Here is a 16,186-nt window from a genome sequence, read left to right as displayed (position 1 = left end):
CAACTAATTAGCAACTCTAACCAGTGCTTATATTTTTGTAGCAAACCTAAGTACTTGTTAGAATAGATTAGTTTTGTGTGTCCACTGTGGCTGATGGAAATTGATATTTGGTATTTTGATTTTGTCTGAATTTTGTGTCATCTCAGATTTGGTTTAATCTTACCATTTTCAATAGCAAAATTAGGCGTGTTGATGCAAAAGGGTCTTAGCTTCAGCGGAATTGACTGGATTGTATAGAAAAATTACTACATTTTCATAAAATGTTACAAGAAATTAACTGCATTATCGTAAGCACTGCAAAATTAAGGCATACAATTTAGCTGTAGAAAATAAGTGTCAACTATGAGCATGAGTAGTTGAGAAAGTTGATACTAGCCTAGTTGAAAATTTTGAGTTTTAAATAATTTCTAACATATCTAATCATTTCTAACATAGAAAAATCTTATACATTAAGATAATCTGTCTCATTGTGTAAGCACAGAAAATACTTCGAAAATAATAAATTATATCTTTAAAATCGGGATGCTTAAGGGTCAAAGCTGTATAACTGAGAGGAGACCTCCACATAGCCTTTAAAGGAATGCGGAGAACCAACCAGGGCTTCTGACCTAATGTCCAATCCTCACCTTCTCGTGGTGCACCCTGTTGGGTATCTATTTGGATACTGAACGAACGAGGATGAGCAGGCAATTTGGGATTTAGCCGACCAAATTGTATTCTTATTGGTTAAACCAAAATAAAAAATGATGGTACAACATGACAAAATTTCATGCCGGCTGGGGTGTAGCCCGGTTAAACAAGGCCCCCATTGTTTTCGCCAGGGAACCAGGGCAAACAGCGAAAAGTCAGCTACTGGAACAAATCTGAAAACAAACCCCAACTCAACATCACCAGAGTTAAATATCGGTACTATCAACATAAGGAGCCTGAATGGCAAAGAAATGGAGCTAGCTGAGGAATTAGATAAATACCAGATCGACATAATAGGGGTAACTGAACCAAAAAAGACAAAAACTGGTGAGATCTTCCTGAGCAATAAATACAAAATGTTATATTCAGGCAATGACAATCAAGGAAAAGAAGGAGTAGCCATAGTATTCAACACAAAATACAAAGCCAACCAATCTTCTTGATGGCAGTCAGTCTCAAGTAGACTAATGTGGGCAAATATGAGAATGGGGAACTGGACAATGAGACTTATTTGTGCCTATGGTCCCACAGAAGGTTCTACTAAGGTAGAAGTGGAGGAATTTTTTGAGGCTTTAGAAAAAGCAACTGACATAATGAAAAAGGAAAAGTTGGTCCTTGTTGGGGATCTAAATAGAACAAGTAGGAAATGATTGTGAGACATACAAAAATATTTTGGGAAAATTTGGAGAAAAGAGCAAAGCTAATAATAATGGCAAATATCTGTTGGATTTCTGCTCAGGACATGGGCTGATTATTACTAACACCATGTTCCAACATAAAAATGTGCACAAATTCACATGGAGAGAAGAGGCAAGGAATAAGAAAAGTCTCATTGACTATGTTATTGTTGATAGTGATGTTTTCTCCCTGGTGCAGGACACCAGAGTGTACAGAGGATTTGAAATTGGAAGTGATCACTATTTAGTCTTGAGCAGGATAAAATTGAATTTCATATTGAAAAGAATAACACGTAAGAAAGTTTTAAAGCGAATAAAAGTTGAGCAGCTCTCAGATGTGAACTGTAGACTAAAATACACAAAGATTATTGAAGAAAAAATGAAAGAGTTTGAGAACAGGAATCAAACCTTGGAGATTCAGTGGCAAACTCTGAAGAAAACATTGATTGATTCTGCCAGAGAGGCATGTGGTGAGGTTGTCTGTAAGGATAAAAAAATCAGAACTCCCTGGTGGACACAGGACGTTAAAGAGGCAGTGAAGGAAAAGAAGAAAGCATATCAAACGTTCCTGTCAAATAATTCAGTTTGTGCTCTTAGAGAATACAGTGACAAATGCAAGAATGCTAAACACTGTGTAAAACTAGCTAAACAAAAGTCATGGGAGGACTTTGCCAAGAATATAGAAAATAAATATCAAGAAGGTGGCAAAATATTCTGGAGGTTATTGAAGAAGCTTAGGAATGGAGGACAGAGAGCTGTAAAAGGAGTTAAAGATGATAAAGGTGACATGAAAACGGGAGAAAAAGATATCCTTGAAGTATGGAGTGATTACTTTGAAAAACTGCTAAATGAAACAAGCAGTGATGACAGCACAGTGGTAAAAAACACCGACCAGGCATGCAGTCAGGAATACATATCCATACTCGAAGTAGAAAAAGCAATCAAAGGCTTGAAATGTGGAAAGGCTGCAGTAGTAGATGATATTCGACCAGAAATGCTGAAATATGGTGGTATAAGAGTCTTACAGTGGTGGCTGCACTGCATAGTTCAGAAAGCCTAGACAGAGGGACAAATTCCCAATGATTGGAGTAGAGCTCTCATAGTAGCCATATATAAAAAGGGAAATAAAACTGAATGTGAGAATTACAGAGATATTTCCCTACTGAGTGTTCCTGGCAAGATCTATGCAAGTATACTTGAGAAACGGTTGAGAAGAATTGTGGAAGAAAAGCTTGGTGAAGAACAAGCTGGATTCAGGCCAAATAGAGGCTGTCAGGATCAGATCTTCACTTTACGACAAATAGTCGGGAAAGCATGGGAACATAACAAAGATCTGTATTTAAGTTTTGTCGATTTGGAAAAGGCATATGACAAGGTGCCAAGAGAGAAGTTATTCAATACGCTGCAGTTATATGGTGTCAATGGAGCATTATATCAAGCAATACATAGTCTTTATTTGAGTTGTAAGTCAGCAGTTAGAATTGAAGGAAGTACAGGAAGATGATTTAATGTTAAATCTGGTGTGAGAGAAGGATGTACGTTATCCCCTCTGTTATTCATTATTTATATGGATCACATTATGAAGGAAAGTGGTATTAAACATGATATCAAAATTGGAGATGCTAATGTCAGCTCTTTGCTTTATGCGGATGAAGTTATACTTCTAAATAAATCTGCTACAAGTCTATAAGATTCTCTGACTAAATTGAATAGCTGTTGTAATAGATATGGTATGAAGGTCAGCAATAAAAAGACAAAGACAATGAAAATAGGCAGAATCAGTGAAAAAATCAACTGTGTTTTGAATGGAGAACCTGTGGAAGAAGTGAAACATTTCAGCTACTTAGGCACAATTTTTACTGAAGATGGTAAATTAAATATAGAAATAGACAACAGAATCAGCAAAGCTGGTATGGTAGGAAGTCAATTGAATAAATTCATATGAAATAAGACAGAAATAAGTCAGAACACTAAATTAGCTGTATACAAGACAGTGTTCAAACCAGTTTTAACTTATAGATCTGAGAGCTGGGTCAGAAGTAAAACACTTGACCAAAGACTAGAGACCGCAGATATGAGAGTCCTGAGAAAGATTATAGGCGTGAACAAATGGCATCAATGGCAATATCATATTAAAAACAAGGATATTAGGAAAGAACTTGATTGTCAACATCCAGGAATGTGTTAGCAGAGCTAATCTCAGGTGGTATGGTCACTTAAACAGAATGGGCGAAGAAACATTAGCAAAACAAGTGTTCTCTGCTAGGTTGGCAGCAAAACGACCCAGAGGAAGACCAAGATGTAGGTGGATTGATATGGTACAAAGTGCCTTAGACGATAGAAATATAAGATCTGATAATGTTGGAGTCTTGACAAGTATCAGACTGATTTGGAGGAAAATTGTAGATAGGAATTTAGTAACGATGTAATTTTTTTCATATAGTACTGTCATATCCTGTACACCCCTTACGGGTACATGGCAGGAATTTGATGATGATCTTTAAAATCTTTGGTATCCTTTTCTTTCTTTCTAAAAAAAATCTGAAAGCATCAATAGAGCTACCAGAAAACTTGGATAAGTACCAGGTCAACATAACAAGTGTTACTGAAACAAAGAAAACATAAACAGGTTTGATCTCTCTTAACAACAGATATAAGATGTTATATTCGGGAAATAACAATCAAGGAAAAGGGGTAGCTGTACTATTAAACACTAAATATAAGGATAATCTTTCTTGAATGGCAGGCAATATCAAGTAAAGTTATGTGGGCTAATATCAGGGAACAGGACAATGAGATTTATTTGTGCTTATGGTCCCATAGAAGGTTCTATTAAGGAAGAAGTGGAGGAATTTTTTTAAGCATTAGAAAAGACAGCTGACACAATGAAAAAGGAAAAGGTAGCCCTTCTTGGAGATCAAAACAGATCAATGCAGAAAGGAAATGATTACCAGATATATAATAATGTTTGGGGGAAATTTAGAGAAAAGAACAAAGCTAATAATAATGGTAAGTACTTGCTAGATTACTGATCAGGACATGAAGTAGTTATTACTAACACCATGTTCCAATATAAAAATGTGCAAAAATTCACATGGATTGAATATGCAAGAAATAGGAAAACACTCATTGACTATGTTATTGACAACAGTGATGCTTTCCCACTGGTTCAGAACACAAGAGTATACTAGGAAGTAATCAAAATTTAATGTTGAGCAAGATAAAATTGAACTTCATATTGCAGAAGTGGAAAGTGTTAAGCAGGGCTGAAAGAAGCAGGTGATCCAAAGGAATAATAAAGACTGACCAAACAAACAAAAAACAAAAAAAAAGTTAAGGAGAAAATTATGTATGGAGACTCAGTGATCAGGGGAGTACTTAACAAAAGTGTGAAAAAATAGGATTTCCCAGGCTCAAAAATTCATGATATTAGCCACACCATATGGATGCAAAAAGGTAAGTCGAAGGAAGTGATTGTTTTGGTTGGTACGAATGATTTGAGAGGCAAGAAGTATTCTATGAGAGAAGATGGAAAGGAGTTGTTTGAAGAGCGAGAAAGTGAAGATTGTAAGTCTCTTACTATGCTATGATAGAGGAAAACTGAGGAGGGCATTGATAGCCAATGAGTATATACATAGATTGTGCAAAAGGAATGACATAGTATTTGTGGATCTGTGGTCTCTGATGAAAAGAAGGATTTGTAAAATGCAGATGGACTGCATCAAAATAGTTTTGGTGTCAGGTGTCTGGAGAGCTTTGTTCACTGATCATGCTGAAGTGCAAATTCAGGGAAACTTAAGCAATTGGGTTTGGAAGCAAGTGAGTTTGTGTGGATGCACCCATTAAGCTAATAAGTGTGAGAATGACCAAGTGATAAATCTAGTCTCTCAAGCAAAAATATTGAATAGTGTGGTCATTTCAAAAAGTAAAGGTGGGTGGGGGACTAATGGGATGCTGCAGTTTCTATATACCAATGCCAGAAGTATCAGGAACAAGATGGAGGAGTTTTTGGCATTAATTAGTGCAACCTCGCCAAAAGTTGTAGGCATTAGTGAGACTTCACTAACAGCAGATGAAGTAGATATAGGGATTGAATGTGAAGGGTTTAATATTTTCAGGGAAGATAGGATGGGGGGTACTGCTGATGAATTGCAAAACAAAAAGAATAAGAGACAGGTTGGTTGGTTGTTGCTATAGGGCAGAGGGTTTTACAGATGATCTGGGAGCCATGCATTGCCAAATTAGTGCAATGAGTACAGGTCAAGTGATTATTATGTGGGACTTGTGGGATTATCATATGGAGATATAGACTGGAAGGAAGAAAGATCACATGGCAGGAAGAAAATAGAATTTATACACCTGCTGAGAGATAATTACTTAAGGCAGCATGTGATGGAGAGGACTAGGGATGGGAGAGTATTGGACCTGGTCACAGGAACAGAAGAGCTATCCATAGCCAAGGTTAAAACATTGCCTCCAATTGGTGAAAGTGACCATGCAGTCTTGACTTGGGAGGTTGTAAAACATGAGGAATATTATATCAATAAGAGATATTTATGAAACTATATTTGTGATTATGACATGCTTAGGAAGAAGCTTAATATCATTAAGCACAAGCTGCAGAAGAAGAAAATGCTGTGGATAGGATATAAAGAGAAAGGTAACCAGCAAACTCATGAACAGTACAAGGCTCAGGCAAGAAAGGTGACTGGCATGGCAAGGAAGGAATACTCCTGCTGAATTTTTCCACATTTCAAGCCTTTGATGGCTTTTTCTACTTCAAGTGTCGATATGTATTCCTGACTATATGCCTGTTGAGTGTTTTTTACCACTGTGCTGTCACTGCTTGTTTCATTTAACAATTTTTCGAAGTAATTACTCCATGATTCAAGGATATCTTTTTCTCCTGTTTTCATGTCACCTTTATCATCTCTAACTCATTTTACAGCACTCTTTCTTCCATTTCTAACCTTCTTCAACAACATCCATTATATCTTACCACCTTCTTGATATTTATTTTGTATGTTCTTGCCAAAGTCCTCCCTTGACTTTTTTATAGCCAGTTTTGCACAGTGTTTAGCTTTCTTACATTTCTCTCTGTATTCTCTAAGAGCACTTAGACTTATTTGCCAGGGAACACTAGCTGACTTATTTGCCAGGAACTTTTGATATGCTTTCTTCTTTTCGTTCACTGCCTCTTTAACTTCCTGTGTTCACCATGGAGTTCTGATTTTTCTATCCTTACAGACAACTTCACCACATGCCTCTCTGGCTGAATCAATCAGGGTTTTCTTCAAGATTTTCCACTGAATCTCCACTCAAACACTTTCATTTTTTCTTCAATAATTTTTGTGTATTTTAGTCTACAGTTCACATCTGAGATCTGTTCAACTTTTATTCGCTTTAAAACTTTCTTACAATTTATTCTTTTCAATATGAAATTCAATTTTATCCTGCTCAAGACTATCCTAAGTACACTCTGGTGTCCTGCACCAGGGAGAAAAGATCACTATCAACAATAACATAGTCATTGAGACTTTTCTTATTCCCTGCCTCTTCTCTTCAAGTGAATTTGTGCACATTTTTATGTTGGAACATGGTATTAGTAATAACCAGTCCATGTGCTGAGCATAAATCCAACAAGTATTTGCCATTACTTTAGCTTTGCTATTTTCTCCAAATTTTCTCAGAATATTTTTGTATGTCTCACAATCATTTCCTACTCTGCTATTTAGATCCCCAACAAGGACAAACTTTTCCTTTTTCATTTTGTCAGTTGCTTTTTCTAAAGCCTCAAAAAATTCCTCCACTTCTACCTTAGTAGAACCTTCTGTGGGACCATAGGCACAAATAAGTCTCATTGTCCATTTCCCCCATTCTCGTATTTGCCCACATTACTCTACTTGAGACTGACTGGTATCAAGAAGATTAGTCTCGTATTTTGTGTTGAATACTATGGCTACTCCTTCTTTTCCTTGATTGTCATTGCCTGAATATAACATTTTGTATTTATTGCTCAGGAAGATCTTACCAGTTTTTGTCTTTTTTGGTTCATTCACCCCTATTATGTCGATCTGGTACTTATCTAATTCCTCAGCTAGCTCCATTTCTTTTCCATTCAGGCTTATTATGTTGATAGTACTGATCTTTAACTCTGGTGATGTTGAGTTGGGGTGTACTTTCAGATTTGTTCCAGTAGCTGACTTTTTGCTGTTCGCCCTGGTTCCCTGGCGAAAACATTGGGGGCCTTGTTTAACTGGGCGACGCCCCAGCCAGCATGAAATTTTGTCATGTTGTACCATCATTTTGTATATTGGTTTAAGCCAATAAGAATACAATGTGGTCGCCTAAATCCCAAATTGCCAGCCCATCCTCGATTAGGCGAAGATGAGCTGGCAATAATCCAGGCAGATACCCAACAGGTTGCACCACGAGAAGGTGAGGATTGGACATTAGGTCAGAAGCCCTGGTCGGTTCTCCGCATTGCTTTAAAGGCTATGTGGAGGTCTCCTCTCAGTTATACAGCTCTGACCCTTAAGCACCCCATATATATATATATAATTCTTACATTCAGCTTTATTCCCTTTTTTTAAATTTTTTTTTTATATATATATATATATACCGGGTGATTATAAAATAACGTCAAGTTTTCAGAGCCTCTACCGAGTAATGTATTAAACGAAACACACCAATATTTGGTAGACATACACAGTGGAACATGGGGATTCGATTTAACGAAAAAAAATGGTACCAAAAGTTGCCAACAGGAGAAATTTTGGTGCTGTTTACAGAGTAAAATGCATGAATTTGCATTATCGTGTTTCTTGTGAGCGATCATGCAATAAAAGGAAAGCCTGTGAGATTTCTTATCATTTGTAGATGAACTGCTTTTCAATGCCTCTTACCTTACGTGAGCATGCTTTGTTAGTCAAGCTCTATTTTCAGTGGAACAATAATGTCAGTGCTTGTCTTCGTGATTTTCGGCGTATGAAAAATTTACGAAATGGACCGATTAGCTTAACAAACTTACGATAACTGATTCGGCGATTTGAAACTACTGGAACTCTAGCAGTGCAGTAGGTAGGAGATGCAAACCAATCAATCACCAACAAGTTGCAACTGCTATTGTGGAACAGGAGATGACGAATGTGCAGGGTACCAGCAGTGCACGAGCAATATTCCGGCAAATGGATATCGCATACACAACGGTGTGGAAAATTCTACATCAGATGTTGGAGTTTTACCCCTATGAAATCAGTCGTGTTCAAGAATTATGCCCTGGTGATGCAACCACACGAATCGACTTATCTTTGAGATTCTTAGCGCACATAGAAGTGGATGATGCATGGCCATGGCAGATTTTATGGAGTGATGAAGCGCACTTTTATTTGAACGGCGATATTAACACGCAACTGTCACATTTGGGCTGCAACTAATCCGCAAGTGTGGTGCAGATTTACGGCATCTTTTATCATCGGTCCATACTTTTACGAGGAAAATTGCCAAAATGGACCAGTGACCTGTTCTGTCAATGCTAACAGGTATGCCAATATGCTACAGAACTTTGTGGTTCCACAACTGCAGCAAAGAGAATGTCTCGATTTGACTATCTTCATGCAGGATGGTGCACCACCCCACATCGGACTTCAGGTACTGCGTGTTTTGTGACAACATTTCTCTGACAGAAGAATCATTAGTCGTGCATTTCCAATGCCATGGCCACCGAGATCGCCTAATCTCAATCCTTGTGACTTTTGGCTGTGGGGATTTCTTAAAAGCATTGTGTATCAAGGACATGTACCCGATATTCCAACTTTGAAAGATCGAATAATGTTACACGTGAGATTCAATTCCGATTCAACAAATCAATTCCAATATGTTACGAGCCATTGTGGAAAATGTCATGCACCATATGAAGTTCCTGGAACATCAGAATGGTGTTGGTATTGAACCTCATTTGTAATTAACAATAAATGTAATAAAATTGATGTGTGCTGTCTCTCATTTGCCATTTAGTCATTTATTAGTCGCACCTACTAAAATTAATTTGGCAGTGCCAAAATTTCCCCTGTTGGCAACTTTTGGTACTATTTTTTTTCGTTGAATCGAATACCTATATTCCACTGTGTATGTCTACCGAATATTGGTGTGTTTCATCCAATACATTACTCGCTAGAGGGCTCTGAACACTTGACGTTATTTTATAATCACCCGGTATATATATATATATATATATATATATATAAGGGGAATAAAGCTGAATGTAAGAATTATAGAGGTAATTCCCTTCTCAGTGTTCCTGGTAAGATTATGCTACTTTTCTTGAGAAACAGTTAAGCCAAATTTTGGAGGAGGAGCACAAGCTGAATTCAGGCCAAATAGAGGTTGTCAGGATCAGATTTTCACTTGAAGACAAATAGTTGAGAAATCCTGAGAATGTAACAAGGATCTATGTTTAAGTTTTGTAGATTCAACAAAGGCATATTACAAGGTGGCAAGAGGAAATCTGTTCAATATGCTCCAGTTATTTGATGTAAACTGGAATTATATCAAGTAATACATAGTTTCTGTTTGAGCTGTAAATCGGCAGTTAGAATTGAAGGAGGTACAGGAAGATGGTTTGGTATTAGGTGTGTGACAAGGGTCTGCTATGGTAGGAAGTCAACTGAATAAATTTATATGGAATAAGAGAGATTAGTAAAAACACTAAAGTAGCTGCATACAAGACAGTGTTCAAACCAATTTTAATTTATGGATCTGAGAGATGGGTTAAAAATAAAACTCTTGATTAAAGACTGGAGGCCACAGATAATAGAGTCCTGAGAAAGAGTATTATTATTATTATTATTTGTCACCTCCAGGGAGTCTAAAGACTCATCGAGGGAGCACATCCACTCTACAGCTCTGCTTACAATGCTCATAATCCACAAATTGACTGCAACTACATGGCATCTACCACCGACCGTCACCACTAGTATTTTCACAGACAATCACAAACATCCATGCCCACAAACATCCATGAAAAAAAAAAAAAAAAGAAAAAATCAACAGAATCTTACAACATTATAACCTCAATGTCACCTTTAAACCACCCACTAAACTTAAAACCATATTCAACTCCTCTAAGGATCCTCTCCTCCCCTTAGCACATCATCCTGGAGTCTATTGCATCCGCTGCACCTGTAACTTACCGTACATTGGTGAAACAGGACGGACTATCCCTATATGCAAGAAAGAACACATTAGGTATAACCATTATGGTGAAGCAGGCCTCTCAGACCACGCACTCAACACCTTACACCAAATCAACTGGAAAAGCACCTGCTCCTTATACCGCACAAAAATCTGGTACGAAAGGAAATTTAAGGAATCCTGCGAAATCCTGATAAACCACCCAAATATCAACAACAAAGATGGCATGAAAATTCCAAGGATCTGGATGGCACACATTCAGCCTACTAATATGAAAGATCCAGCATAAGTCAGGACTCTAGCCAATCCTTAGCTAGTATTAGAAACCATTCCGTACCAACTGGCTGGAATGATGTTAATATGTATATAGTAGACAACACTAATAATAGGACTCTAGCGTTGATGTATAATTTTTTATTTTATTTATTTATTTATTTATTTATTTATTATTATTATTTTTTTTCCACACCAGAGGTCAGGCCAACAATTGTTGTAGCGGTTGGTCAGTGTCTTTAACAAACCAGTTTGATTGTAGTATAGCTTGTTTCCTGTGTATAGTTGTATGCTGCAGAAGATGACTTTGACATAAAGGTCGAAACGTCGAATGTAGATTTTAGTTATATTAAACTAAAGTTTTTATTCAAACACTGTAGTTGTCTCCATAATTTTCAAAAATGCATTCGGATCACCGTGCAAGCCTAAAAGAAAGGATATTAGAAAAGAACTTGATTTAAGTTAGTATTCAGGAATGTGTCAGCAGAGATAATCTCAGGTGATATAGCCACTTAAACTGAATGGGAGAGGAAAGATTAGTTAAACACGTGTTCTTTGCCAGGATTGCAGGAAAATGACCTGCAATCCTTCACCAGGGCACTCCTTCCCCAGGCATATGGTTGCGAAGCGCAAAACCACTAGGCTAACTGCACAGACACTCCCCACACCTAATCTTGATTCATCATACTCTATCCTTCTCCTTTTCCCTAAAATTCACAATTCTTCATAAAGAATTTAAGCCCATTCTTGGAAACTCGATTTTTAATCCACATACCTTTTGTTTTTATCTACAATTCAAGCTCTCACATTTTTCTATCTCCACATTTCTTCCCCCCCCCCCCTTTCCTTTCTGTCATGCTTCAGCAATGATACAAAAGTGTTTTTCGTTATATGCCTGATGCTGCTTCAAAAGAAGAACATCCTACAAAGGTATGTCCAAAATTATTCCTTCCTTATATTTTTCATGTATCTACGTCTCAAAAATTTCAGTAATGCTTAAAAAATTGGAACAGAGTAAAAAGTCAGTGACATTATAAAAGAGGTACTCCTTAAGAAAAATAGCTGTGAAAATAAATAAAAAGCTTGTATTTTGCATTCACTTAAATGTTATTGTCACCATTCTCTGGAATTTGCTGTATTTTTTATTCCATATTGTTTTCAGATTTTTGTAAAATACAACTATTGACAGAGAGGCCAGCCAGCAGATATAGAAGTTTGTATTTAATATATCTTCTTGTTGCATTACTTGCAAGCATGGAAGAACTACAATGAATTTCTGATAAAATAAACGAAGAATGTATAAAATTTGGATTAAACCTTAATATAGACAAAACAAAATTATGCAAATAGGAAAAAGAAACACCAATCTGAAAATTGAAATTGATAGTAAGAATCTAGAGCAGGTAGAAAACTTTACCTACCTCGGAGGAGTAATTGAGTACAATGTGAAATTACAGAAGATAAAAACAGACAAATTAATCAGGCACCCCAAACTTTTGGAGGACTAAATAAAATATAGAAGTCAAGAGACATCGAACAAGAACAAAAGTAAGAATCTATGAGACAAAGGTCCTTCCAATACTTCTCTATGGAAGTGAATGCTGGAATCTCAAAAAAGCTGAAGAGAAAAAATTATTAACTACTGAAATGAGTTGGATAAGAAGATTACTTGGAGTATTTCTACTGAGTAGACTAAGAAATGGAGACAGCTAAAACAGAAAATAGGGAAAATCCAAGAAACAAAACTGCGATGGTTTGGCCATGTGTCCAGAATGGGAACAGAAAGATTTGCCAACTAAAGCCCTGTATACAATGATGGAAGGTAAAGAGCAGCCCAGAATTAGATGGATAGACAAAAGAGGACCTGAAAACCAAATCACCACAAGAAACACCAAACTGGGCCGAATTATTTGGACTCTCCAGGGACAGACAGAAGTGGAAAGAGTTCATTCAGCTTCACCATCATCCACATAGATGATGGAAGAGAGGAGAAGAAGAAGAATGTCTTCTTATATTATGCAGATGTTGTTGTTTAAGTCCTCAAATTTATGGTTGGTTTGATAGCAGTATGCTATTTTATTAGGGAGTGATTATGAAACAAGGTGATTTCCCACTGTCTTCCTTACCCAAGTATTTATGACTGTGGACGTGTGTGTGTTCATGGGGCCAGTTTGCTTTGAGGGATGAAAAAACTTGAGTTTCATCAAGTTTTTTCATCTTTCAAAAAGACCTGATAAATGCTCTTTGCATCATAGGAATTGAGCCCAGGTCTTTCTGACTAATGGACTTCATCTATACTGACTAAGCTATGGAGGCTCAATTATGCAGATATAAGATTTTTATTATTACCAGACTTCCATGGAGTCAAGGGACTCATTATGGGAGGTCCCACTCTCGCATGGACAGCTCATCACACCTTAAATGTATTTACTGTCTCTGCACTCACCACACTTTCAGGCATTGCATTCCAGTCACCCACTGCTCTCCATGCAAAAAAAAAATCTTCCAGGGATGCTCTCTTGTTCTCCCTCTGTCTCCAGTTAGTCTATGAAAAATCTGATCCACGTTAATCTAGTAATTACCCCTTACCAACTTCCACATGTCGATCATTTCCCCCTCCCTTCTCCTTCTAACCACTAGGATCTGCAATTTACATTCTCTCAGTCTGTCCTCATACTACACATTCCCATCATCATATGTTCACTGGATATCCACAAATGTTGTATGATCACTCCGATGCTTGGTAATGTGCCACCAGGCCTTGCCATGTAGTCCAGTTGTATATTTTTCTGGAGACTTCAACTCTGAACATCAGCCATTCCACACACACACACACACACCATCCATCCATCCATCCATCCATCCATCCATCCATCCATCCATCTCACTGACGGTCTATCCCTTCCTCTTTTTCCAGGAACTTTACCTTCTATTACTGTTCTGAGAAGTTCCAATTCATTTGATTATATTTTAGCAACAAGGTATGTTTCTTTCTTAAACTTGGGCAAGTCAGACCATGCTTAATGATAGGTATGTTCGTACTTATTCATAATTAAGTCGCAAAGAAGCTTCATGCTCAAAAATGTCCAGATATGTATATCAGGATATACATGTAACTATCTCAGATGTTTTCATGGTCAATTTTATGCTTGTAAGTAGAAAACCAGAGCATCTAGAGGAACTCTACAACCGCAGTCCCAGACTCATTGACTTGAAATAACCAAGCCTTTCCATCTCCCAGTGTAAGACCTCTGCTTCCCTTACTGGTTGCCTGAAATGGCTTGAGTGTCATGTTTAGTTTTTATGGCAGATTTTCAGATTATGTTAAAGAAAAATAATTCAGTTAATAAAATGGGGAAGGGTATTTTAACCCATACATGTCACTGATGCACCAGGTAGTTTACCTTTCATAGTGGGAATCACCTAAAGCAAATACTAATCACCACCATGACCAATCTTATACCATGAAATTCTCCACTCGTTATAGGTTGGTTTCTGCATATTTCATATCTTATCCCCTCTCTCTCTCTTCTCTTTTTTTTTTTTTTAATTAATTTTGATCTCCCCACTCCCTCACCCAATACAAAGTTCTCTCTTTCTCTGTTAACGTGTTTGGTTTATGCAGATTTTGAAGTTTTACACTTAAAAACATTTGATATAAATCTGTCAACTGTCGAACAAGAACAAGCTAAACTAATAACATCCTCCAAAAGATGTCTCATATGATCTATCCAGTCATCAGGTCTTTTATGCTGAACTAATTGAATAAAGTCTTCATATAAATTTAATTAATAGAAGCTTCTCTCAAACAATACCTGACCACTTACTATGCACTACTACATTCTTTCCTTGTAGCTTCTCAAGCCAATGCACTTCTTCAAGATGCCTTTTAAGTCTGTCATAATTATTAGCTTTATAGTGCAACATAAACCATCTCTTGACAGAGAATTTCATGTATTTAGCAACCTCCCAGAACAAGACTACATGGGCACTCTCCGCGATGAGAGGCAAAGTGTCTACCATGGTTATGGATACATCTGATGCTATTACCAGATCCAGCTCTCAGACTCTTGATTCCCTCCATAACATGCTGTTACAGGTAATTAACCCTAAGCAACTTAAATTCTGTTTCCATCATGACATGCACCCCTTCCTCCCTCCAATCATTGTCTCATAGTTGAATTCCCTCCGTAATAATTGCTCATCCTGCACTTGTGCTGATTTGCTAAATTTTCTCCTGTTAGCATCTATTTTGCACCAGATTGTCTCAAATGCACCATCTCCCTCTTACCTAAATTCCTCTTTAACTTCTAATTTTGTTTTTTGAAGTTTTTCTGCTATTGTCAGGAATAACCCACCTCCTTTTCGATTCCCTCTGTTTTCCCTGAAAATGGAGTGCCCTTTATATTCTATCCCTGTAGCTATATCATTTTCTGTCAACCAGGTCTCACTGATGCCTATAATATTTGGAAAGTCATGGCGACCAGTGCCAAAAACACTTGTTTATTTCTGATGCATTCGGAACATTTGTGTGCATGCATTTGGACATCCCTTTCAAGCCTTATGGCTATGTAATGTCATTACTAGCCCATTCAGATTTGAAACCTGTCAAACTGCATTCAGAATTGCATCCTCATTTGTCTCAAGTGTGGCTGAACCCATACTTGACTGCATCCCCCCCCCCAATATTTCTGTTTTCCCTGATTATGCACTTCCAGTCGCTTACTTATCAGCACTCGCTCTAAACATCTAACTCCAAAACCATTCAAATGCAATTCATTAGGCATGTTCCAGTCCTTTTGTCAATCATATTCTCTCCATACATCTATAAACTGTGCATTGTTCCTCTTGCACAATCTCCTCATTGACTCATTGCAATCATGACCCTTCTTCTCAGTTCATTCCTGTCATACTTGAGGCAACATAGTCACAATCTTTACTTTTTCACTCTTCTTTGCTTTTATCAGCAAAATTAGTCATGTTCCTTACTCATTTGCACGTCATTGTGCTCACAACATTCACTGATAATGAAATACAGTAGTACCATAACTGACTTAAAAAAAAGTCCATTTAGTTTTTGAGCTTTATACTCATCAGGTGATGAGAACCATCTTATACCTAGAAATTGTAGCTTTCAGAAACTGCATTGCACTTTTTTGTATCAGTATGGTAATTTATTAAATTAGACAAAATCTACTTTACACAGTTGTTTTAATGGTCAGTAACCAAATTTAAAAAATAAATTTCTCTATGTTTGATTTCCATATTGATGGTGTCATTTAAATGAAACAAAGCAAAAAAAAATTAACTAGATGATGAAAAAATCCATTATTATATTAATGATTATATTAATT

General features: G+C 37.0%; 1 protein-coding gene across 1 annotated transcript in view; it reads left to right on the top strand.

Annotated features, from left to right (window-relative positions):
• The window catches only part of LOC150095815 (phosphatidylinositol 3,4,5-trisphosphate 3-phosphatase and dual-specificity protein phosphatase PTEN-like), a 248,026-nt gene that overhangs the window by 83,386 nt on the left and 148,454 nt on the right, over window positions 1–16,186 (top strand). The gene's annotated exons all lie outside the window — the stretch shown is intronic.

This window comes from Typopeltis vanoorti, chromosome 19, assembly GCF_054136105.1.
Source record: "Typopeltis vanoorti isolate ZY-2024b chromosome 19, IOZ_Tvanoo_1.0, whole genome shotgun sequence".
NCBI lineage: Eukaryota > Metazoa > Arthropoda > Arachnida > Uropygi > Thelyphonidae > Typopeltis > Typopeltis vanoorti.
Note: the sequence above shows the minus strand (reverse complement) of the source record. Positions and strands in the feature narration are given on the sequence as shown.